The following is a 26224-nucleotide window of genomic DNA, read 5'->3' on the forward strand; positions in this document are numbered from 1 at the left end:
GTAATTGTTATTATGTATACTTACAAACAGCTCTTCAAATGTCTACCTTTCTTTCATTTCTAAGGTTATTGTGTCTGGCACAGGTCATTTTAAAAGCCTTTGCCTCCCTTTGATTCAGTATTGTTTGGTAAAAGAGCAAAATCAACAAACGATTCTGCCACTTTTATTGATTTTTGTTGTTGTTGTTGTTGTTGTTTTTTGTTTGTTTGTTTTTTGTCACCTCTTTCAATTCAGTTTTGTTTGGTAAAAGCAAATTTAACAAACGATTCTGCCACTTTTGTTTTGTTTCTCATCACCCCCTTCATGATAACTTTAGTTTACACATGAGCCAGTCAAGAAGTAAAACAAGATACATTTGATCTAAGAAATGTTGACAGTTGTCCAGGCCTGACAGGGTTGACTGTCCCACATAATAGCCACAAATACACCAAAACTGTCCCTTTTTCCTATTTATTAAATGTATATATTTGTATATTAAGCACATAATATATGTATCCCATGTTTCTGTTTATATAAACAAAAATTGACTGATTGAAGTCACTGGAAGGAAATGAAATGATCAGTTGTGATCATATGAATCTATATGCCGTGCACTGTATGATGTCATTTTAATAAATATTGATACGGTATACAAGTGCTTTGCATTTTTCATTTAAATCTTTATTTTATGTGCAAATTGTCTGCATTAAATTCGAATGTTCTTGATATTTCTGGTCTCAAACTAATTCAAACTATTTTGAAATTGGGTGCAAATTTCATGGCATAAACAGAATTCTGGAACTTAATTTTTAAAACTTAAAAACTTATTTGGCAAGGCCTCAGTCTCTTCAGAAATGTGTTGCTTAAATATATTTTAATCTAATCTAATACAAATTCATTAAAAGACATCAATCTGTCATTGTTTTGCTCATGTTAGCTCCATTCATATAAGATGTTATGTGAATGGAGCGTCATCCATTCAAATAACAACAACGTGTGTGTAAAATAAATGTGAATTGACTCACTCACATTGTTTAAAGGGAGAGCAACTCACGTGCAGCAACCTTGAATCAAAACACAAGGAGCTTGTTTTTTAAGATCCCCTCCCCTTTTTCGTGGAAGAACAAGGTCTTGGAATAAAAATACAATACTTTCATTAGTCAGAACCTCCTGCAAGACTGTTGTGAAATTTCAGCATTGAATTTTTGGAATATACCCTACTTCTGCCAGTTCACCACATTAAGGAATAAAAACATAAGATATGGAGATTTAAATCTGATTTTTATTTATCAATTTCTAATTCTTCTTAGAAATCATATTCGAGCTCTGAGTTCTTGTACGGTGGACAGTGGTATCTAGAAGCATTTCCATCTGCTAAAGAGCATGTGACAGGTTATTAGTTATGTTTTTGTTCTCTAAGAATATTTTGGATGAAAGCAGCAATTCTGGTGCCTGGTCTTTGTTATAACAAATGGAAGGAATGACCATGGTGCAAGTGTCATTGAGAGTTTTGGCAGGGTCTGAGTGTTACGGGATGACTATCAAAATGCATGCAAAGAGCTAAGAGCATTGAGGGTACTGGCACATAATGAATTATGATTCTTTGTTCTCTCAAATGCCAAGAAAAGAGACTTTACTTCTCTCTCCTCTATATTTATTATTAATGTTTTTCATGAATATTGACATAACCCGTTAAATGAATATTGACATAACCATTGTTTTAAATAGAACATGAGACAGAATGATAAATAGAGTGATTGACAGAACGACGGAACGATAGACAGACAGACAACCAAAGGAAAAGGAGCAGCATGAACATTTTGCAAAACCTCTTATTTTTTTGCTCCATGAAAGACAGAATACTACATGGATCTTAAACAATTAAAGTTAGGTAAGTAAATGATAACATAATTTTTATATTTGCATAAAAAGGTCCAAGCTGAAAACTGCATGTTTTATTATGGTTAATAACCTCGTGAGACACAGCTCTTGACTAAGTCCTAAACAAATGTCTGGCCATATTACCCCGCCTGTGGGATGAGACCAATGGCTCTTACTAGTGCTATTTAGAAACTTAACTGAAGTCTGAGGTTTAGATTTCATGAGCAAGTATTCAAGCAGCACCAGGAGTTTGCGAATATTTTCTTTTCTCAGTATATGTTATAGCAGGAAGAAAGGTGCCGCCGGTGCCCAATTATTTTTCATTTCTTCGAGTCAGCTGAATCTTAGATGATGTTTTAAGAGGAGGGTTCCTTAAAAGTACATTTCAAGTTCATATACTCATCACAAGGTAATCTTTATGTGCAATGTGATATCGCATCAATTAAAGGTGTGATAATAGTGTATAATAAGGATATTATGGCTCCCACCCACCTATTATGTCAGCTGAGCTGAAATCTGGAAATATTCGTAACCTGTTTTATTAAGCATGCCAAGTATGTCACATCTTAAACCTAATTTTTATTGTTCCATATTTTATTTTATATTATGTATATATAATTTTTTACTTAAATATATATATTTTTTAATTACAAAAAAAAATGTGAGATTGTCAATTACTAATTGCCTTCCATTCAAATGTTATTTTTTAATTGGATTTAATAGGTTTTTAATTATAATAAATAACACAATAATTAAGAATAATTTTATTTTAATATTATATCTTAAAATATCTGTACATCCACACTTTTATAATTATAATACATATTTTTTATAATATATATTTTAAAATTACAAAATAATTTTATTACGTTTTTAATTTAATATTTTTTATTTTTAAATTATTTATTTCAATAAAAAAATGTTGAATGACTGATGTCTTTATATTGGTATTATATTTTTACAAACTCAGTTTCCTAGAATTTTTAATTAAAATAAATTTCTTTTAAAATTTAAAACTTTTTATTTGATATTGCAGTCTAAGTTGCCCTTTTAATGTATTTTAATGTATTTTATTTAAAGTACATTTTAATAGTACTATATTCTTCTTTTTGAATGGTCATCATCTTTACATAGATCATTTCCTGGACGATCTAAGGGACCTGTCAGATGTCAACAAAGCCAATGTCAAGTTTTCTCTGAGAAAAACCCGTCCCAACCAGATGATGATGTGTGTTACATTGTGTGCGTGGCAAACCAGAGACTCTTGTCCCCTAGGACTTCAAAAACCTTTTTAGTCATTCATGGGTGGACGGTAAAGCAACAGTTACAAACATTCAATAAATTCAGCTGATTCTTTTTCAAGCTGTCCCATATGTTAGTGTTAAATTAGCTCTTGTCCCCTAGGTAAGTGGATTGTTTGAGAGCTGGGTTGAGAAACTGGTTGCCACACTTTATAACAGGTAGAAGGATGCTAATGTTATTGTTGTGGACTGGTTGGACACGGCGTAGAACTATTATGCGTTGGCAGCACAAAAACACGAAGATGGTGGGACAAGAGATCGGACTGTTCATAGACTGGTTAGAGGTTCGTGTTAGCAAGTCAAATCAAATCAAATTACACATACTGCTATTCTAGGTTTTTCGATTTGCATTATTGTGCCCATGTTGAATTCATAAGGAGTCTGCCAACGTTCCTCTTGAGAAGTTGCACCTCCTTGGCTACAGTCTTGGCGCCCACATTGCAGGTTTTGCAGGAAGTCATGCAACCAATAAAGTTGGACGAATCACGGGTAGGTTAATTGGCATTCTTTTGGAAATAAATCTTAGAACAGGTCTTGAACACAACATATGGGACAATTTTTTGCAGGTCTAGACCCAGCTGGACCAAACTTTGAAGGGGTCCATGCCCACAGACGTCTGTCCCCAGATGATGCCCATTTTGTAGATGTCCTTCACACATTCACTCGAGGTTCTCTGGGTCTCAGTATCGGTATCGGTATCGAGCAGCCGGTCGGCCATGTGGACATATACCCTAATGGAGGAAGCTTCCAGCCTGGCTGCAACTTGAGAGGAGCTCTAGAGAAAATTGCCAGTTATGGAATACTTGGTAAAGACCCTTATCTGGGAAATTCAGTTAAATTCAAATTTATTCGTATAGCACTTTTCACAATGACATCTATATGCTTCCTTACCATTTACCCCAATATTTCCTAAATATTTCCAAAATATGTGGGAAGAGAATGCATACATGCACATGGGGCCACTGGTTGTTGAATTGTTTATTGTTGAAAGACGATGTAGCATCATAGAAATTTGGCATATATTATTTAATATAAAAAATGTGTTTTAAAATATTAAATATTTTAACCTTTTTTATATATTAAACATTGTATATTTTTAAATAAAAATATAATACAATTAATATAATAAATTATAACATATTTAAAATAGTTGTGTATCAGGAGTAGGTTCTTGATCTGGATTTCTAATTTGTTTTGGCAATTTACATTTAAACCTGCTACAACATTTCTACAATGAAATCATTCATCTCTGCTAAAAACCAGGTTATTGACTTATATGATTAAAAAGATCATATTTACAAAAGTTTAAAATCATATAAATTATGTTATTAATACCCTTAGCCTTAAATAATGCCATCAGAGGTGAGCATGAGAGGTCCGTCCAGCTTTTCATCGACTCTCTGCTGATTGAAGGAGAAGCTAGCAGAGCGTACATCTGTGGGAGCAATGACATGTTCAACTGCGGCATGTGGCTCCAGTGTCACAAGAACCGCCGACACATTGTGGGCTACGATGCCAGCAAAGTCCGTAAGGCAAGAAGCATCAAGATGTTCACCAAGACACGAGGCTCCTTGCCATTCAGAGGTCAGTGTCAAGTTTCAGAGGAGGAATTTAAACAATTTTGTTGTGTTTTATTAATATGTCTATATAGTTTTTAAAAAAAGCTGTAGCTGGCGTTTAGATAGTACCATTTTCATTTAGAAGACAATGGCGTTTTGAGGAACTTAAAAAACAAACTTTTGAAAATGGGGTTTCAAAGTACAAGTTTTTGAATGTGAATTTGTGAAAATGGTGACGTCATGCGCATGCGTACTACTTGTCCAGTCCATAGGCATGCGCAAGTTTCTTTACAAAGTGACATCGCCAACTACTGGCCCTGGCATGAATAATACAGCATTTTTAGTCATTTTCGCGGATTTATGTAGATAAGGAACAGTTTGATAATTTTGTTGTTGGTACGTGAAAACTTTTCAAAAATGCAAGAAAAAAAAAATACATTGTGAAGTATGTTATTGTCATTTAAATGTACCCTTACTTTTCAGTTTTTGTTGTGTTTGTTGTGTTTTAGACATTTTAGTACGAAAATTTGAAATGTTGCTTTGACATTTTGCTGAAATATGGTTTTTATATTTTATTTCAAGATTTTGTTTTGTTTTAAATGGTCTTAGTCTTAGTTAACAATAATAACACTGGTTAGTCATTTTTTAATTTCAGTTTTCCATTATCAATTGAAAATCAACTTCCTTGGTAAACTAAATCAGTTAGCGATGGAGCCAACACTGACAGTCTCACTTTATGGTACCAATGGCGAAGCAGAAGCTCTCAAGTTAAACATGTGAGTAATCCATAATCATATCTTTTAGAGATGACTATATAGTTAGCATACCGGTCAAATTCCTTTTGCTAACCATCTTTACTAACTTCATCAAGCAGACAGGAGAAGATCACCGCCAATAAAACTTATTCATTCCTTGTGGTAACCGAGAAGGACATTGGAGATCTTCTGATGCTGAAGTTTAAGTTGAAAGAGTCCACATCCTCTTTACTCTCTCTGCTCTCCTCGTGGTGGTAAGGAGATTCTAAGAATTCTGGCGTACAGGTCCATAAAATCAGAGTCAGAGCCGGGGAGACACAAAAGAAGTATGTTTTTAAACATTTTTACTAGATATAGTGAACATAAAAAGCATTCACATACTTCAGATTCACATTTCTAAACCATTTTTGCTCAGTGACTTCAATGAATTGGTCTCAAGAAAGTCAGTTCTCCTCAAGTTTACACAGGTGTCCTAGCAGAGTAACACTAGGTGTAGTTCATCACATTAATGAACTACCAACATTTTGCTACCAGAACTTAACTTTGAACATATCTAATGTTTTATCATTTCAAACTAATTTTCGTGAAATGTTTTGGTTGAAAAGTTTGCTTTCGTTACAGCCACTTGATTTGATGTTTTATTTTTTAAGCATTGACATTCACACACTTTTAAGTGCTTTTACTCTTTATTTTTTAGAATTGTGTTGTGCTTGAAAGATCCACAAATGGGAAGTTCAGCTCAGGATGTTGTATTTGTGACATGCAAGGAGCCGTGGAGGTCTTTATCTAAAAGGTGACAATAGCATACTATAGTTAGGCTTACTAAATATTTCTAATAACTGCAGTTTTCTTTGTTCCAACACAGGCTTAAATTGAAGAGCCAATGGAAAGATTTACAAGTGATTTTTTAATGAAGCACTTCAACAAATGTATTTATACAGCTGTTATTGATCTGCAACTGCACTGACTGTACTGTATTCAATATGTAATGTGTTGCTATGAATGTGATTCATGCAAATGGATTGTGAACGTTTGTACTAAGGTAAGCCATATGCTTGAAAAACCTTGAAATGTGATTGATTGTATTAAATAATACTGGATTTGTGTTTGAATTAAGTCATTAGTGTAAATTAATTTAATTCAGTTATTTGTAACGATGATGCTTCTGGCTACCAGCAAACACTGTTCAAGCATTGTCTTAAATTATCTGTTCTGTCTTTAAAATAATTTAGAGTACGCCATTATACATATTTCAAAACAGGTTCAAGTTAATCTGGTGAATCATCTTACCCAACATAAAGCTTCTTTTTTAAAAAAGTATTATTTTTTCTACTACTACTACACTATTGGCAACAAGCAATAGACCTTTTAGGCAAAAAAAATTTTTTTTAACTAAAATGACGTCACATTATAAGAATTCCCACAGCTCTTGTCTTGAGCATGTCCAGATTAAATATTATTAGGTAAAACACATGGGCACGTTTTCTCTGAGGGAACACTTACATTAATATCATTGCTTAAAATCTTTAATGTTTTCGTATGTTGTTTGGGCAAAAGGAACAATTACCCCATTCAAGCTTAAATGTCACTTAGTTCTTAGAGCTTATCATGGTAACCACCTCAAGGACGACATGAAGAGATAAAATCATGACAGCAAATCCAGCATCTCAAAGTGATGTCGCGATACCACTCATTATAGCCAAAAGTTTGCGAAACACTAAATTTTAACCTTCCTGATATCCTTCTGAACCTGTGATTTCCGGAGAAAACAAATGTGCAGAGACAACCATAAATAAGCCATTCACAGGTTAACATATACTGTATTTTTATTGTGCAATTCCCAAAAACATGCTGTCTTTGTTAGATTTCCATGAATCTATAGCCATCTGTTGTCATTAACTATTTTGAGATAATCCGGCTTTCTCAAAATCAGAATGTCATGTTCTTGGATTTCTTTGAAATAAACATAGGTGACATTGTGTACAAAGTTACTGAGAGCACAATGATTTATGGTTGAAAAGCTGGACAGTATTTAATTCTCAAATCAGCAGTGGAGTTAAAATAAATTTGTAATGGTCAATGGTGTGAGACACATGGCTGGAAGAGGGCTAAAGTAAACACAAATCATGTTTGGACAGATGCAGTTGACTCTCAGCTGTGCATCTGGTTAGCCTTTAATGTCAGTCAGATGTTTTGAACATTCATAAGTTCCCTCAAAAGTAATGTTTTCTTGCTTGCAGGGAGTGTTTTTTGCCAGTTGGAAGGACCCAATTGGAGAGATGTGTTACTTGTCGTCATCAATCTCAAGTGGCTGTCCAAAAAATGTTAAAGCTAAATCCTTCTACTTTACACAAGACTAGTGAGGCCATCACTGCAGTAAAAGGCAACAAAAGGAAGATGGTAGCATACTATTTTAAACCAAATGCTAACAACAAACCTTCATCCAACCAGCCAGGTCATCAAAACTCATCCAGTTTCAGGAAAGAATTCTTAAGCCTTGCAATTGGGCCATCTGTGTCTAGGATTCGACACACTTTCAGAGCAGGGTGCCCCAGGAATCAAAGCCACACGTTTCTGCTAAAGTAGTGCAAAGAACCGAAGAAGTGGTGCTAGCGCAGGTATTAGGCTTTAAGTCGGATACAAAAACATGTGCACTCTATTTATAATTTTATGAGTAGTAATATCAGCACAAACAGTTCGTTTAAAACAAACCAATGATTGTCTTCAAGAAGGTAGCGTTGATGGACCCAAAGAACCATAATCAATTTAATCTCTCCCCTACCATAAAACTCACCTGCTTTGATATTTCAAATAATCATGATCACTTTCATCATGGCCCACGTCACATTCTTCCCCCTCTTCTACGATACGGTTTCCACAAATGGGCTGCTCACTACACTGACAAGACAAAAACAGGTACATCTTCAGTCCGAAAGTTTACCTCAGCAATGGAGATAAGGCTCATTGTAGGAGAGATGTAGGACTGAGACAAGTTAATGTTTCATTAGTATATCTCATCTCATCCCAGAATCTGTTCAGGCGTCTTACCTACAAAGCATTTGTCTTTATTGATGTTCAATATGTGACTCATGCACCGCAGGCTACAGGGGGAGAACTTGTGCTGTTGTCTCCTCATCTTGTATGAGGCTTGAGGGACACATGAAAAAACTTGCCTTTGCCACCGGAGATCTCCAGGCCTCGAGAGTCAGAACCTCATCATGCTGCCACAGAATATATGATGCATGAAGTAAAATATAGATCGGGAGTCTCAGACTAAAAAATTATCTGGGGGCTACTAGTTATTTGGTGTTTTCCATTGGGGACCAATTAAACAGTTGCAACAACAATTTGTACAAGCATTTATTTTTTTATACTATATAAAGTTAATGGCCCAATTAATACAAGTTATTTACTTGCTGCCGTTAATTAATTTTTCTATATTACCACGTCTACGAAGCCTAGTACCAGGTACAGTATACAAATTATGCACTAGTGTTGTGTTGCTTTCATTCACAAAAATTCTGCAGCACACTTAAAGCTTCCAGAAGTGAAAATGAGATAAGTGGGCCAAAGGTCACTGTGTCCTTTTCCAGGCCCTCCCCATAAATCACAGGTGATGTGGATTCATTTGATCTGTTAGACATCCAAAATTCAGTCTGGAAACAATGAGCCATGCTTGTCAGCCCTCGCTGTCAAATGTGACTTAACATGTAATGGGGAGGGGTGGACAGAGCAGAACTAATCTGCCAAAGAGCTCTAGGAAGTGTGAAGAGCCTGGCTGCTACAGCTGGAAAAGGTCACCAATCACCTGAAAGGTATCTGTGTTCTATAGTGTGACAGGTTATATGCTAATCTACCAGTGCAATCAAACAAAAACAAGCTAGTATTTTGGCAACAGTGTAGCAGCATGCATTTTCTAAACAAATGACGCTAGTCAAGATTTCATCCATATTTGTTTTGCAAAACCCAGTGTTAATCATTCATGCATGTGTCAGTTGTTGGCTTTAACAATATTAATTAAAAACGACAGGTTTGTATGTGACCCAGGTACCTAAGAGTTACAGGGCTCCAAGACTATGGCCCAATTCATGGGCTAAAGGTTAGATGCATATGTTTGGGAATGAGAAAGAAAGGTGGTTGTTGTCATGAGTTCTGAAGAGTGATTAGACCTGTGTTTATGGCTTCAAACTAAACACACTAAAACACATCAAGTCACAATAATTACACATTTTCTTTTAATATTGAACAAAGATTAAATTGATTCAGGATATTTCTTGAGTTTAAATTTATATTTTAATACAACTCTACGTTAGCTCCCTTGACTATAGGTTCAGGGTAAGGTACCATGTCTCCGGGAAATGGATGTGTCAGTTGGCCACAAACTATCTCCTCATGTCATGGTTACATACTGTAGAGAGGAACCCCTAGCCCCTAACCCCCTAAGAACCCCTAGCAAAGTGTCTTTTTTTATAATGAGCTCCCTTGGGTTTCAAGCTCATATAAAAGCCAACAGAGACAATTTTACTGCTGATCATAAATAGTGGTCTTTTTCGCACAGCACTAGCCAATTACATAATTGCTGACTAAAGTCTACCAGTGGGTGGTAAGAAGGGTCAGACTTGTAGTTGGTCAAGATCAGCCGTCCATCAAAGTCAAAAAGTCCTGGATAGTTTTTAAACCACGCTGTGAACTTTAGTCCATCAAAATCAAAAGTCAGCGATCTCATGCAAGATGTTGTGAGATTTGTGTTCAGACCCAAAACATCAAGAACTCATTTTTTTTTTTTTATACCTTTCTGTGGGAAATTTTTACAAGAAAGCCATATCACTGAAGTTGAATATAAAAACTGACTATAGAGGCAAAACATATGTGAACTGTGGGTTTATAGAGGCTTTATGGTCACCATCTGTCTCTCATTTATGGCTCTCATCTATCACATGAGGAATCTTCATTTTTGGGAAATTGCTGAATCATTTTTGGCACTGTGGTTCAAATAATCATAAACACGGGAAGTTTCAAATGCAAATGTCTAAAAATTCCTAATGGCAGCTAAGAAATATTCTGTGCTGAAGGTTTTGCAGGGACATGGTGTCTACTTTAACTGCCAGTATTGCTCTATTGGAAGGACAATGGTGTTGTCCTGACAAACACATTAAAATAACTATGTGAGCTATATTCAAATAGACAATGGAATATTAATGCATTACATGGCAGAGCTTAATCATTTCATACTTGACTAGGAAGAGAGCCACAAGTAAATGAAGGTTGAACCGTTACTCTGGTGTACTCTAGGTCAGAGGCATTCTTTTACAGAACGATGAGCTCTTTCAACAATGTGCAAGGTGGCCAGGGATGGTGCCCCTCAGGGACATCATTGCCTTTCACAGTTGCTATATCAGGCTCTTTTTCCGGGTACTAGACTTTGCATGGAGCCATTTTTTCACCAAGGTTTTTAGGACATGAGGCTGTTGATTTGCACCACAACACAGTCATTTTGAGAGCAGCCATCATGACTGTTCAAAATAATAAGTAAAAGTTCCAAAAACAACCCACAATAGTGATAGATTAAGGAAATATTAAGAGCTGGGAAAAGTAAACACAACCTAACACTAGAGGAATTATTTTTGAGACCAAAGCTTACATAAGGGTTTTTATTGTGCCAGGCCAATAGAGTGATTATATAATGATATATTATACGATTTTTCCATGGTTTTAAAAAAACAAAAAAATAAATCAAAAAATCTCTGTTCCAACAAAAGTTTGATTCTTTTTTGGTTTTGTTTTGTCCAATAAAAGGTTCGTCAAGATTTAGCTTATGTGTTTCGCTAATGTGACCTCACCATTGCAAAGCTCCTGTTTCATCATGATTAATCCTCAGAATCAACAAAATTTTATGAAATTTGAAATCTAAAATACAATTGCCAGAAGTAAAAAGCTAAGTGGGTAGGATATAAACAAACTACACCAGTCACATGACTTCAATGTCACCATCATTAAGGCTTTCGACAATTCTTTCACTCTTCAATTATACAACATTTTACGTGAAAGTTTGAGGTTAGAATTGTTTGCAAGATCGCAATCATAAAACACAATGCTGTTTAAAACGGACATGAGTGAGCATTACGATGTTTAATGGTCCCAAACAACTTATTATTCGCCATTCAACCACTTGTTGTAGCAACCACCTTTTTCAAAGACAAGTAAAAAACGCTTTAAAAACATAAACACTACTGTATTTTATGTCTTAGAACCAAAAATATGAAATTATTACGAGATTGTGCTTAATCCTTATTTCAGGCATTTAATGGCATGTGGTCTAAATATAATGCCGGAAATATCTAACAACCACCACCATCCTATCAAAAACTGACCCGCTCTACAATGCCCCAAGCTGCTAAAGCAGGCAGTTGTGTAGATACGATTGACCCAGGGAGAAAACGCCCCACAATCCCTTCAGCCACCCCATCATGGAATAAAATGAAGTGACAACAAGCCCAGTCAAAATAAGGCAGTCCAGACTTTTGGGTGTTGTAGGACGTACAGTTGGCCGCTGGAACGTTTAATCAAGACATCTGCAAGATGTTAGTGTTAGCATCCCTTTAAGTTTCTTGACATGTTTGGGTGCTCGTAAAGCACTTAAAAATCACAACAGATATTGCTGCTTTTATTGCTTGTCGAAAATTCTGAGAAAATGAATACTATTTAACAAGATTTTAAGAATTAATTCAAGGCCCATCCCACATGGAAAACTGAACGCAAAACTTTATACTGGAATTTGCATTTGGCTAACCTCAAATGCTATGCTGCGCAATGAGGAACCCCATGTGCCTCTAATGAAAAATCCTCAACGTGAGAGTTTTCACCCATGGAGGCAAAATGCGGGAAAAAAAAAAGGAAAGAAAAAGGAATGCGGTTGTCCCAGTTTTTGTGGTGGGGGCAGAGGTCTAAATATGTGCAGAGCTCTCTTGGTCACATGTCAACCATTGCTCTGGACTCACACACCCCTTTCCCAGCCAAACACTGCAGGTGCTGCGGTCAATCCTATGGCACCATTCTAGGATCTCAGCTGGTGGGGCCTGCACCTCCAAACTGCAACAATAATCAAAACAATGACTGCTCAGTTTACTGGCCATATGACAAAGATCCCAGTGACATTCAGAATCACTGTAACCAAAATTGAGGATAGGTGTAAACATTAACAAAGCACTACCTCTGGTGAAAACTGACAGATCTGAGAGTCATTGTGGGTCAAATGTAAGGAATGTGTTTGTTAGATGAGGTGAATTTCCCTGAAAAAAAAGACCAGCACTGGATCAGTGGAATGATGGTTTGCTCGGTTGGATTGCCCAACTGCAAGTCTTTCTTTTTGCTTATGTTGGGACTTGTAATGTATGTCCCTTTTGTGTGTTATTTCTATGGTTGGTGTTTCTTTGTTTTGGGATGTGTTTGTGTCTCTGTCCAGGAAGAAGAAGACTGAAGAAGGGAAGAAGACTTTAGCTGCCTATAAAAAGCCTCCTTAGTCACTTCCTGCATTATCCTTTGTGCTCACTTGCTGTGTTTGCTCTGCCTGACCCTGATATAGTTAGTTTACAGGCATGTTAGAAAGACTGAGAGTATCTTGTGTGTTCTTTTGAGTGGTTTTGCCTGTGAGAAGATTGTTTGTTAGTTAGCCCCTCTCATTCGTAAATACCGAGACCACCGCATGTTCTTTTGACCTTGATTCTGGATTGCCCCTGTTTTGGATCTGTTTGCTCACCTTTGTAAAATAATTGTACCATAAAACGGTCTGTGGGAAGTAGGGAGACTGACGCCATTTTGTTGGAACCTTTTCATTGAGTGTTTTTGGATAGGGAGGGTAAGGGAGGATTTTCTTTTCTTTTCTTTTCTTTTTCTTTTCTTTTTCTTTTTCTTTTCTTTCTTTTCCCTTTTCTGCTTTCTTTTCTTTTGTTAACCGAGGCGCCCCCCCCCCCCCCCCCCCCCCCCCCCCCGCGCCACTTTTTCTTTTCTTTTCTTTTGTAACGGTCAAAGGTTATTGAGGTATTATGAACTAGTTTATGTTTTGTGTTTGTTTTTTATTTTGGGCCTTGGTGTCGTGTCAGCTCAGACCTCCCGAACTTCACGCTAAAATTCCCCATCTTTCGGTGTTTTCCTATTGTAAAAACCATTGTACTCTTTCATGTTGCAACCTACCAATACCTTTGCTTGAAAAAATCTTCTATACCCTAGAGGGTGACGGTTATACATACTGAAATTTGCTTCTCTAGGGGTATGATTCTCAACTTCTAGGGGTTATGGTGTGGGGAAGTCATGGCCACATGGTGTTTTAGGAGAGTAATGTTTGTCAACCAAAAGGTTGTCTCGTACCAGCAGGGATTGTGGGGTGAGGAGGAGCAGTAAGTACAGTGCTCTCTCCCCCTTCATGAATACCATGAGGTGCCCTTGAAGCAAGGCACTGAACCCCCGAACTGCGCCCCCAGTTTAACTAAAAAATAAATAATAAATAAATAAATAAATAATTTAAAAAATACTTCCTTTACTCACTATCAAACCAACAATCAATATAAAAGGTTCCAAAAAACAAAAATTGTGTTGGTCGCCCTACTTCCCTTGCAGAAAGTGTTGAAAGAGGCTTTTATAGGCAGTTGTCGTGGTGTCCCCAGTGGGGCTTCCTAACCTAACTTTCTTACCAGCAAGAGTTCATCCATCAATGCTTGACTGCATGACTATGTTAGCCCTACAACTCGAACAGTATTGAACTACTATAAAAATCCATATGCTGGTCTAAGCTGGTCTTTCCAGCCAGGGTAGAACAAATTAATTGATAAATAAAGGCAGGAGAAGGTCCCATTATAACCAGCACTTCAGGGATATGCAGATGTCCAGATTAAAATGGAGTGACGGGATAGGTGTCTGTCCTGTCAATGAAGAGGAAGTTTTGCTAATGCGGAAATGCAGCATTCATTGTGTCGCGGAGAGGAATGTTTAATTATGAGCTCAGCTTGTGTGGCAGTACAACAAACAATTATCAAACCACACGTTCTGATGTTTGTGGTAAAAAAAAAACCCCAAACAAAAAAAAAAAGGACAGGAAACAGCGCAGTCGAGTGTAATATTCATAATTTAAGAATAATGCCAGTTTAGCGATATCAAAAACAATTATATCAAAAATAAAAGTACTGTGATTTTGTCCAGGGCACTTTGCAAAAAATAAAAGGAATTGTTTAATTTGATTAAGTTTTTAACGATTGAAATTTTTTTTTTATGTTTTATGCCTTCATTTGATGTACCACAGTTTTTGATAATAAATTTGTATTAAGTTCATAAATCCAGAAAATTGCTAACAAATAATACAGACTTTGATACAATTAAAAATATTATATATATATTATTTCAAGTTAATATACTGAAATATAATGTTAACCATTTAAACAGAATCTAAAACGTCCTTGCATTTATACTGTAATTCTTGGTTTACTCATGCACACTATTACTGTAAGTCATTGTTTCTTATAGGTTTTCGGCCAGTTTTCTTATTAGCACTTGGTTCCATTTGTATTTCATAAAAATCTCATTCAAACTTCCAGGAATGTTGTTTCTTGTTTTGTACATGGAGAGCACATATCTTTCCTACAAAAGGAGCTTCCCAACCGAACCCATCACTTTCACACCCAGACCTCCCCCCCGCACTGCAATTTTTCAATAGGGTGTCCTAGGTGTTTGAGTGATCTATCAGATAGAGCTTTGCTTCAAAATATCATGTTGCGTCAAGGACGAGAAGCGTGCTACATACCAAAGGTCATAAGGTGCATAGCCACAGTCACCCACCACTGAGTAATAATACTATTTTTCCAATAGTGACAATTGTGTGTGGCCGTCATTGAGGCGGCTTGTGTTGTGATCCAAAATATAGAGTGGATGGGCATGAAATTTTACCTGGTTCTCCTTCACCAGGTCCAGACCAAGAACCCCGACCTGCGAAGTCTCTGTTGGTCAGGCAGTTCAAGAATAGCAGTAGTCGCCTCCGCGTTCATCTCGTTTAAAACAGACTCAACGGATTCTCAGGACACCAATGTGAATCAAGAGTCAATAAATACCTAAAACAATTAACAGAAAAAAATATATAAATAAATGATTATATAAATGATTTGAATGAACTACATACTACATACATTACATACCATACTCCTACCTACCTGTACGAACAGGACAATAAAAAAGGGCAAAACTAAGTGTAAACTGACTTTGTTTAAACGCCGACCAAACACAAGGACCTTACAGAGAGGAATTTCACTTGAAGTTGACCAGCTCAGCTATGCCGTCAACGTCTGGCTTTGTCATAAATGTCGTTTATTGCTTTCCATAGGAGGCAACCTAGCCGAAAACAAGTTGGTGCATTAAGGACTCATTTCTCCATGTCCCGCTTGACGCCTTATTAGACAGAATTAGTGATGAACTGGTCAGACAGGGCGGGGGGGGACAGATTATTTTGGCCAGTGTTCAGTAATTTGTCATATTAAGTTGATCAATTGAGACCAGTGTTGCTTCAGAGATTTCAGTTGCAACAGTGAATCCTCCAAGCGAGTTCCTTCTTGCCCCAGTCACTGTCAGTGGATTGACCCGGCGCATTTGCCCCCGGGGGGCAGGAAAACCTCTGGGGTTAAAAAGCTGCATGGTGAGTAATCTGAGTGACCAATCTGAACTCTGTTCTTTGAGCAGACCACACCAACGATATAACACCACAAAGCACTGGGGTGAATATGCGTGAATGTGGAATAACACTCATCATGGCAATGCGCACAGCAGCCCGAGTAACGCTACACCAAATTACACAAACACTTCTGAATCTGAAAAAAAACATAAACTATATATCACAATGTACAAGATATTAACAAGTATATGATAACATTATGATTATATTTTTATTCTAATTTAATATTTATCTTTTTTCATTTTCCAATCACAAATGTAAAAAAAATTTGTTTTATTTATGTGTTTAGTTTTATTTATATGAATATTAATTAATATATAATTAAGATATATCATTAATTTATCTTTATTTATCGTATATTGTTGTTGAAAGAAAAAAAACTATTTATTTTAAAGCCAATTAATTAATTTTAATCTGCAGGACTGCATTAAAATGTAAAAAAAAAGACTGTAAGGTATTTTAACATGTTACAAAAGATATTCTATTTCAACATAATGTCTTTTCTTTTTGAACTTTATATGCATCCAGGAACATGTTGAAAAAAATTATCACCATTTTCCCCACAAAAATATTAAGCAGCAAAATGTTTTCACATTGATAATAATAAGAAAAATGTCATTCTTCAACTTAAAAATCAGCTTAGTAGCATGATTTCTGAAGGAATCCATGTGACACTGAAATAATTGGAGTAATGATCCTGCATCACAGGATAAATTACCATTTTAAACAATTTAAAATAAGTTTTAAGTGTAATTTAGCAAAACGTAACTGTTAATATTACTGTATTTTTGGATCAAATAAAGCAGCAAGGATCTTCATTTTTAAAAACATCATATCCTATGAAGGTTTTTTTTTTTTTGACTGGGCACAAAACATAGGAACCAAATACAAAAAGATTTATTAAAAAAAAAAAATTCCAGCTCGGAACACCACGTTAAACAAACAAAAAAAGCAACACAATAACAAAGACCCATTATCATTTTAAAGGGAGTGAGTTTCAGTTATCATTTGGCAGAAAAACATTGCTTGTAAGAAAACTTGTACATGTGAATGACACTTGTAACTGATATGGTAAAACAATAAAATTCACCACTGTGGAGAGATACAACAAAAAACATTGGAGTAAACCATCAAAAAACACTACACACGACAATGGGGAACTACACTTCTTAAAGTAAAAGCGACAGGGCGGTCCACCACCCCAACAAAACACCAATCTGGAAAAAAAACTCGGTCAGATAAAAACATAACAAATGGTTAGCATTAACTTGTGGAAATCCTGTTTTTTTTTTTTATTTCAGCAACAAAAGATTGCAATAACATTCAGGTGTACCAAAGTAGCCTGTAATGGCACTTTGTTTCTCACAAGTTAAAGAACTGGCTTTTGTCCACTGGTGTCATTACACCCCACCATTTTGCACCGAAGTCTCCAGTGGGATCAAGGATAGGAACATGCTGCGAATACCACTTCGTGGAGACTCCAAACGACGGGGTTGTGCAAACAGGGAAAAATATTGTGTGTATCAACCTTTTAGTATGGAGCCCCGCACATGGCATACAGTAAAAGAAAAAAAAAGGTAGTAAGCTATGTGTTGTTGTGCAGGATTTACTAATTTGTTCCGCGATTTATAAAATTGTGCGTACGATTTACTAATTATGTTCCCTCGATTGCTGCTTATAATCGTGCACACAATTTAGAAATCGAGTGAGAACGAATTAGTCAAATTATAGGAGCGCAACGATTTTTAGCAAATCAGAGGGGACGAAAATAGCAAGTTGGAGGGATAATGAAATAGTAAATCGTGTGCATGTTTTATTTGTACATTGAGGGAACGAATAATAAGGCTAAATCGTTTGCGCACAATTTTTTTTTTTCTTGCATGTCATGTGGGTGGCTGACATATATAAGTCATAGACAATGGAAAAAATGGATCTTCTGAGTACTAGATCTTGGGAACGATCAGCCTGAGCATAAACAAGCATCTTCAACACTTTTCAAAGCATTTGAAAGAACGCGATGGTCTGCAATGGAGGTGCAGAAGACAGCTGGTTTTTGACTGGTTGACCTTCCACTTCTGACCTGGACACTGGTATGTGGTGTGTGGTCAACCAAGACCGTAGAAGCTTCCACCACCTTGAGAAATGCTCAAGGGAGAATTGGGGAAAAGCTCACATCTGTGTTTTCAATGCTACCACCAGAACAAGTGAGTGTGTTTGTATCAAATTGAGCTTTACTGTGCTTGCCTGTTTATCTGATTTAAGACGCGGCAGGTTTTCTTTCCTTCACCTCCTTTTTGGTAAATGGCTTTAACCCAACCAGGACCTTCAAACAATAGATAGATTGACAGATAGAACTCTTTCCCATGCAGTAGATCGCCATCCTAAAAAAGGACAAAGTGGTAGGGCAAAAACAATTATTGAGTGACATTTGGCGGGCGTTTGATGTAATGTCAGCCACTTCCATGTGTGATCTTCTAAAAAGCTCTGAGCATCTTATTTCTAAATTATTTCCACATTAAGTGTGTACATTTTAAAAAGAAATTATTTGGGTTTTGTAAAAAAAGCTTACTCTACAGGACAAAAACTGGAAATGAGGTGAAGTCATGTCTGACCCTTTGGTGGTTTTTGGACAAGATGCTTCCTGAGCCATTTCGGCACCATTGAGAAACCAACATGACCATATTTCAAGGGGAGTACTGTCTGTGTGGAAAAAGCATACAGCTATAAAAGAAAAAAAAAAAGGTTATAATATGGGAGTCAACTAATATGTGGACATGTAAACAAGGAGAAAATGCTGTAAGCACAATGTTGTTAATGTTAACTTAAACTAAACTATATATTTAAAAAATCTCTTTCATTTACTATATAATAAAGCTGAAATAAGATAAAAATAAAAAATAAAAAAATAGAATAAAAAACCCAAAACTTAAATGAAAATTTTAAATGCTCCCTAAGCAACTAACTGAAAGTTTTTTATTTTTTTTAATACTTTAGTAAAATTACTAAAATAACAAAAATGACAAAAAGCAAAATACTAAAACTTAAATTACACTAAATTACATTGAAAAAAATAAGAAGCACTTAAAATGTTAATAGATACTATAATAGTAAATGTATAATTAAAAATAAATAAATAAAATAAAAAATAAACCGGTAATCAGATTAATGCTTTGATGAGAAAAAGGGAGCATCCCAATATGTTTTAGTGAACTTCTTAATGGTTTCTTTTGGCTATCCTGAAGTTTATTTATATATATATATATATATATATATATATATATATATATATATATATTTATATTAAATAGAGCAATGTGTAAATCTCTCTCACGGAACGTAAGATTTATGTGTAAGAATGGTTTATGAACCATTTGCACAATAAAACTATTCTGTTTGTGGCTCATGAATGAGGTACAATCTTATTAATGTCCACAGACATTCTGACAAAGAAAGATTGGACCCCTTTATAGTCTTGAAATTATGAATCTACTGAAAACAGACATGCTTCCTCAAGTGGACTTTCATGATTGTATCTTTTCTGAAAAACCTCAATGTACATCATTTCTAACTGTGCTAAACTAGACTTGACTCTTACTTATGCCTTTTATAACTTTATGTTATTTTATTTCTCTTGTTAGGCCTGAATTTTAACTTATTTTTATCAGTCTTAATTTTAAAGGGAAAAAAATTACACTTTCTGTAAACCTTGCAAAAGTCACTGCTACAATGCAGAAAGTGCTGTGGGTGGCTGTAAAAGTGCTGCTAAGGTGGTTTTAGTGTATTGTTGGTTGTGCTGGGGGTGTACTTTGTGATTTCCAAGTGGCCCAAGTCAAAACTGCCCACATTTTTTGGGGTAAAATGGAAGGTTCTTTCTCGTAGGTATTCATGGTTCCATGAAGAACCTTTACATTACACAGAAGGTCTCTTTATAGTGGAAAAAAGGTTAAGCATATTAAAAATGTTCTATATACACTAAGCGAAGACAATGGTTTCTTTTGAGAACCTTTCTGCTGAAAGGTACTTTGGGGGAAAACCAAAAATGGTTCTTCTAGTGCATCACAGCAAGAACAACCCCCTTTTGGAGCCTTTTTACTTTAAGAGTGCAATCCAAATCTACCCTACAATATATAAAAAGTCATATACGTAATGGGATTTGGTTTTTTTTTTTTTGTTTTGTTTTACTTTGTTTTGGCCATTTTATCATCCAACCAGAAAAGAAAAAAGACTGGAAAACTTAGAAATATAAAATCAAACAGGTGTACAATATGGGTCATTTAGGGACGCTCAAGCATTAAGGCTGTTCACACCATGGATGATAATCTGAAACTATGAGCTTATAATAATTGTTCCATGGAAGTCTACACCAAAACTATAACTATAAATAAACACAGGGGAACAATATCAATGGAATCACTTTCAGAATAATTTTTTTTTCTAGCTGATGAACAATAAGTCATTGACATGGCAAAGAGAATCCAATCTGATTCTGAGCTTGAGTGATTTACAGAACGCTATATAGTGCATCAGGATTTATGTTAATATAGTTAATGTTAGGGTGATCAAACATGCCATTTTCCCATGACACGTCCTGACCAGGATTTCTATATCGCCTAAAATATCCATTGTTTCATATTTTGTTTGCAGCCAAGTGCAGACCAATTGTTGTATGACAAATTACCGTGAGAGCTCTAGGATAGCAGATCGGCTTCTTTTGTGCTTTTTGAATCGCTTCCTCACGGTACTTTGATGTCATAGCACGCCTTGGGCTTAATCCTGGCATGCTAATTGTACCTGCTGCTGGGTACAAAGTCTAAATTCTCACACACCACAACAAGTAATATTATATTATATTTAAAGTCTTTAAAATCTGATGACTGAAATTTGAAGCTTCTTCATAGTTACACACTTTTGTTGTTAAAAAAATTCACTTCAAAACCTTCGTGTTGGTCCGTACAAAAAGTCGCAGTGTGTTCTTCTAAAGCCTTCTCAACAAAATAAAAACAACAATTGATTATGTTGTTTTATTATGATTCTTAAAAGAATAACTTTTAAAATATTCTCATGGAAACTTCAATCAACTACTAAAAACAGCTTGCACTGATTGCTTCCAGATAGCGGTGCATCGTGAGTCCAACCAGACATAACATAGCTAAGCTATGTGGTGACGCTATGACCCTTAAAACGCCAGACTTCAATGAGAAGGTTTTACATTATGAATCCATATACAGGAAGGTCACAAGAATGACACAAATCAGATTAAACATTAATTTCAGGCAAAAAAAACAAGCTCATGTAAAGTCAGGTGGTTGACATCCATAGCAGCCTGGTTAAGTTTTACCTACACTGCAAAATCAATGACTGGGAATTTAGCTGGGAATAAATGTCAAGTTGACTCTAAATAGAGAAATGGCGATCACCACACCATCCGGTATGCAAGAATCAACCAATTCAATTCTTTCACTGTAAATTAAGTGGATAAGCAAGGTCCACCACTGGTTTCAGATCACTCTTGTTTCAAAAATAAAGAGGTAGCTGAGTCGCTCCTGGACCAGTGAGTTTGAGTAGAGAGAAATGGAGCAAGTGAGAACGAAAAAGGTAAATGTGGGCATTGACCCACTGATGGAATTACATTACAGACTTCTTGCTTTATCCTGCGTGTGCATCTTTCTTGCAAGTAGCTGTGCATGTGGGAGCATTCAGGGCAGAAAGGTCGGTGGAGTTGTTGGAGGAAAAAATAGGCACACCCAGAGGGGAGCTGAAATTAAAAATGAATGCTTATTCAAGAACATTTTGCAGAATCAAAGATCAACTCTGCAAATAGATCTTGTATTTTTTTGTAAATCCAACCAGCACCAATTTATTAAATTACATTTACTTCACTTGAATCAGTGCGTACTTATATTCCTTGGAAATTAAACCCAAGACTTTGGTGTTGCTAGCATTGAAGATATGACAATGAATTGTTGTTAGAAATTAAAAATTTGCTAAACTTTATTGCTGTTTTCTGTGTTCATTATCTATGTTTTTCATGCGGTCGACTCTAATTGGTTCCTTTGCAATAGCTGCAATGAAACCTAATCAAGGTCCTGGGGTCATATTTTCCACCATTGAAGTTTTGCTTCCAGATGTCGGACAAATAACCATGGCATTGTCCAAAAAATGAGATGAGTATAAATAACAGATCGTTCGTACAATCAGCTTTAGTCAAGCTGACTCAAACAGGAAATCGTTACTAAAAGTACTGCCAAGTATTATACTGTAAACCACCTTCATATACAAACAAGCACAGAGAACATGAGGGAAGTCGTGTTTAACATTAAAAAATATATATTTTTAATAATTGTTGCTGTAAAAAACTACATTGTTTGATTTTTCACCATAAAATTTTATGGTAGTTTATATTTTTACATTTGAGTACAAATTACAAACTGGATGAGATTTACATGCATTATCCAAATAAATCTTATATAATTTTTCACCATATGGTATGAGAAGTTACAGTTAATTAATATTAAGCATTTGCAAAGTGCAGGGTTTTTTTTTAGATTACAGCAGGGAGTGCAACAGTGATTCATCATATATATATATATACACACACACACATACATACATTAATAAACAGCTTCCCCTGCATTCATGGAAAATACTCTACAGTAACCTTGAAAAACCATGATGAAATGGTGTGACTTCTAACTACAAGATCACATGACCACCAATATCCAAAGACTATACATACACCTGTCTCTCTCTGCTAATGTTTACCCTCCCATACAAAGACAGGAAAACGTGACTTTTATGACCCCAGCGAAAGAGGTGCACAGAAACAAATGTAAATCCCAGAAATAACATCAAAACAGTTCAGGATACAAAAGTCTGAGACCACTAGTCAAAATGCACTATATATTAAATATTGAGCATCTTGAGATTCATTTGAAGCAAATCCGAACTTTTGTACAAAAGAGTTTGCATGCTTAATACCAAAAAACTTCCTTAAAAAGAGACAAAGTTATCATATTTTTAGTAATGGCCTTAGAATATATATCCATTACACACTGAGAATATCTCATACTGTTGCTTACAGTACATGACAGATATCTTTAATCCTCTATAGACTGGCCACTTAAAGCAATAATTTCCATGTCAGTTGACAAAGAAAAAGATTATCAGGATTTAAAAATGGCTTGGCTGAATAGTAAATGTATTATGGTCATTATCAACCTTCTCTATCACATTCATCATTGTAGTTTGTGGTATAAATAGACTCATTTGTGAGATTTATAGTATTTCTATCAATTGAACACTCAATATAATGTAAACACATGTGGTTCTCCTGCATGCAACTTCTACACTTATTTACAGGGAAATCAACTGCATAAATAAATAAATAAATAAATATCCCACACAGTTCAATGCTATTGCCATTTTCAAAACAGTTTTGTAGTTTCTTATTTCCATAAAAATGGCAAAAAGCGTGCAAATGAGATCATACAAATTCATAATGATTAGGCTAGAGGTGGAGCTTAATCTTTTTCTTTTTTTTTCTCTAAAAATAGTATGCTTCAGTACAAATCACATCATGCAAGTCATAGGAAATCGCAAACTTGTAAAATACATCTCAGTAGATCTTGTTGGAAGAGTCTTATTATATTGAACTGTTCTGCTTGCAACATCATCATTAAATTTATCTCGTTTTATGGAATTTTTTAGTCTTCACTGGAAAATGACAAAAATACTGATTTTTGAAAAGTAAACACATGAAGAAAGGACCGAAATGTATGGTTGGGACTAAATCACAGCCTTAACTCAGTGAAGACAGAAATATCATTATGAGTCAGCTGTCTCTTGTATCATTGACACTTCACGCCTACCCGCATCCGTGGTGATAAATAATGGAATGGTGTGGGCCAGTGCTGGGGTGGTGTATCTGTCGTTGGGCTCGACATAAAACGTCCCAGACATTGGCTGTTGTAATGGAGCCTCAAACTTTGACCGCTCAAGAACATGACCCCTTAACATTGAGGATTCTCTCTCAGGGGTTCGAGACAAAAAAACTGTTTCACATCGTAGTAAAATTGATTATAAATAAGAATTTTGTGGCATCCAAAACATATAAAACCCCCTGGTTTCACAGACCAGGCTTAAGCCTAGTCTCAGACTAAATGTAAGTCTGAGCTGTTTCCCAAATGAAAGAAAACCTGCACTTACTGATCTTAAAAATATGTCAGTGTCCTTGGTTTTGTCTCCCAAGATGCACACCACGCCAAGGCATATTTATAAAAATTACTGAATGTATTGTATAAACTAATTGAACTATGGCGTCATCCTGATTTGGTCCTAAGCCCTGACTATGAAACCACGCCACTGTGGTTCAAAATGTCCTACCCTTTTACTGCTCGCTGAGTATGAGTGAAGTATAGTTAGTAATTTGCAGTTTTTCATCTTCTGACTGGATCTAGAATCCCTCTGTGAACATCTGGCTTTTTTTATTATTCTTATTATTATAGATCAAATTAAAATTATTTTGCTCTTTAATAGTAGTAGCATACCTCTCCTCCATTAAGTCAATTTATATGCATAAAATCATGGCTGTAGCAACAAATTGGTGCAGGTCAAAAACTACACACCAAAACAAAAATACTTTGGGGTTTGTTCATAAGTGCTAAAGCCATCTTAATTTTGCCTTTAATTGTCTTTTTTGTCCCTATCCCTAATCTTAAGTATTAACAAACAATAGTTGTTGTGTTGCTTCCCTTATCAAGACCCCTAATTATGATTAAATTTTTTCTTTTAGCGTGATTAGAAAGAATGTCTTATTTGCTGGCAGGCAAGCTGAGGCAAGCAGCCCAATGGAAGCGGGCCAAAAAACTTCAATAATCCAGATCAAAATGTCCCCTTTCATTTACCTCAGATAAACCCACCACCTGCAAGAGAGAAAGCATGAAAGGCATCTCTCTCTCTCTTCCTGTAAAAATGTCCTCTAGATAAAATATATAAATTATCAGATAAATCTTTGGAATCGCCCCTCAAAATAAATTGGCTACCATTCTTAGTTCAAAAGGTGCTTTAGAATGTTTCTGCTTTTGATGCATGAACCGACACTAACTAGGTATATGATACAGACTGTGACTAACACAATTGAATCCAGCTACTACAGTATAATGGGAATTTTCACAAGGTTTTACTCAGGGGAAACTGAGAACTGCCAATGACAATGTCCTAGTGAATGCATATGAAACGAGCTTGAAAGTCCAAACACAAACCACATCATGTTCTTTCCCAAGCGCGTGTTTAAAGACGGACTTTTTTTTTTTTTTTTTTTTTTTTTTTGGGGACTCCATCCAGAATCTCAGTCTCGGTCCACTGAACTGGGAGAACAAAATTCGCATGGTTGGCGGGCCTAGATCTAGCGTAATTGAATATTCCTTAGCCTTTAACTTTATGGTTCCGCTCCAATGGCTTGTGTCCGTCATGTTCGTGTAGTGTTCAGTAGTAGAACCTGTGCCAATGTCAAAGCCAGCCCGGAGCGATTAGTTTCAGCATTATCAGAAACAATGGACACTAAATACATTAGGATCCTGAAGTCAACCAGGCCAGTCTTGGATAAGAAGTGCAGCACCGGGATTTGGTAAGGAGCATTATTTAACAATTTCGTGACACATTCCGCACAGCAAGATACATAATGAAAGTTTTAATGCCGACAGGCTTTTCTAAGAATGAAAGCTCCTAGGCTCCACCTCCACAACTCTTCCTTGACCTGTTATGTGAGTGGCCACTGAAACACGACCATCAGTCTAAGTTTAATGACATCATTTACAAGATCCCCACTAAAACATAAAAATTTGCAGACCAGAGTGTTCCTTTAGGACACTCAAGAACTAGTGAAAACATCATACAATAACTTCTCCACCACCCCGAATATCATCTTTTTACGAGTCCCTTGGACTCAAAAACAAAGGTTTCATTGATTTTTATGAGTTTCATTGATCTTTATCGATATCTGGTGTCTGCTGATTCGTATATTACATCATATTTTTTAAATAA

The 26224-nt window shown here is 35.8% G+C and overlaps 1 pseudogene; it reads left to right on the top strand.

Moving 5' to 3' along the window:
- Window positions 1-1845: 1845 nt before the first annotated feature.
- On the top strand, window positions 1846-12995 carry LOC122134975 (annotated as a pseudogene).
- The last annotated feature ends 13229 nt before the right edge of the window (window positions 12996-26224 follow it).

Source organism: Cyprinus carpio, chromosome A22, assembly GCF_018340385.1.
Source record: "Cyprinus carpio isolate SPL01 chromosome A22, ASM1834038v1, whole genome shotgun sequence".
NCBI classification, from domain to species: domain Eukaryota; kingdom Metazoa; phylum Chordata; class Actinopteri; order Cypriniformes; family Cyprinidae; genus Cyprinus; species Cyprinus carpio.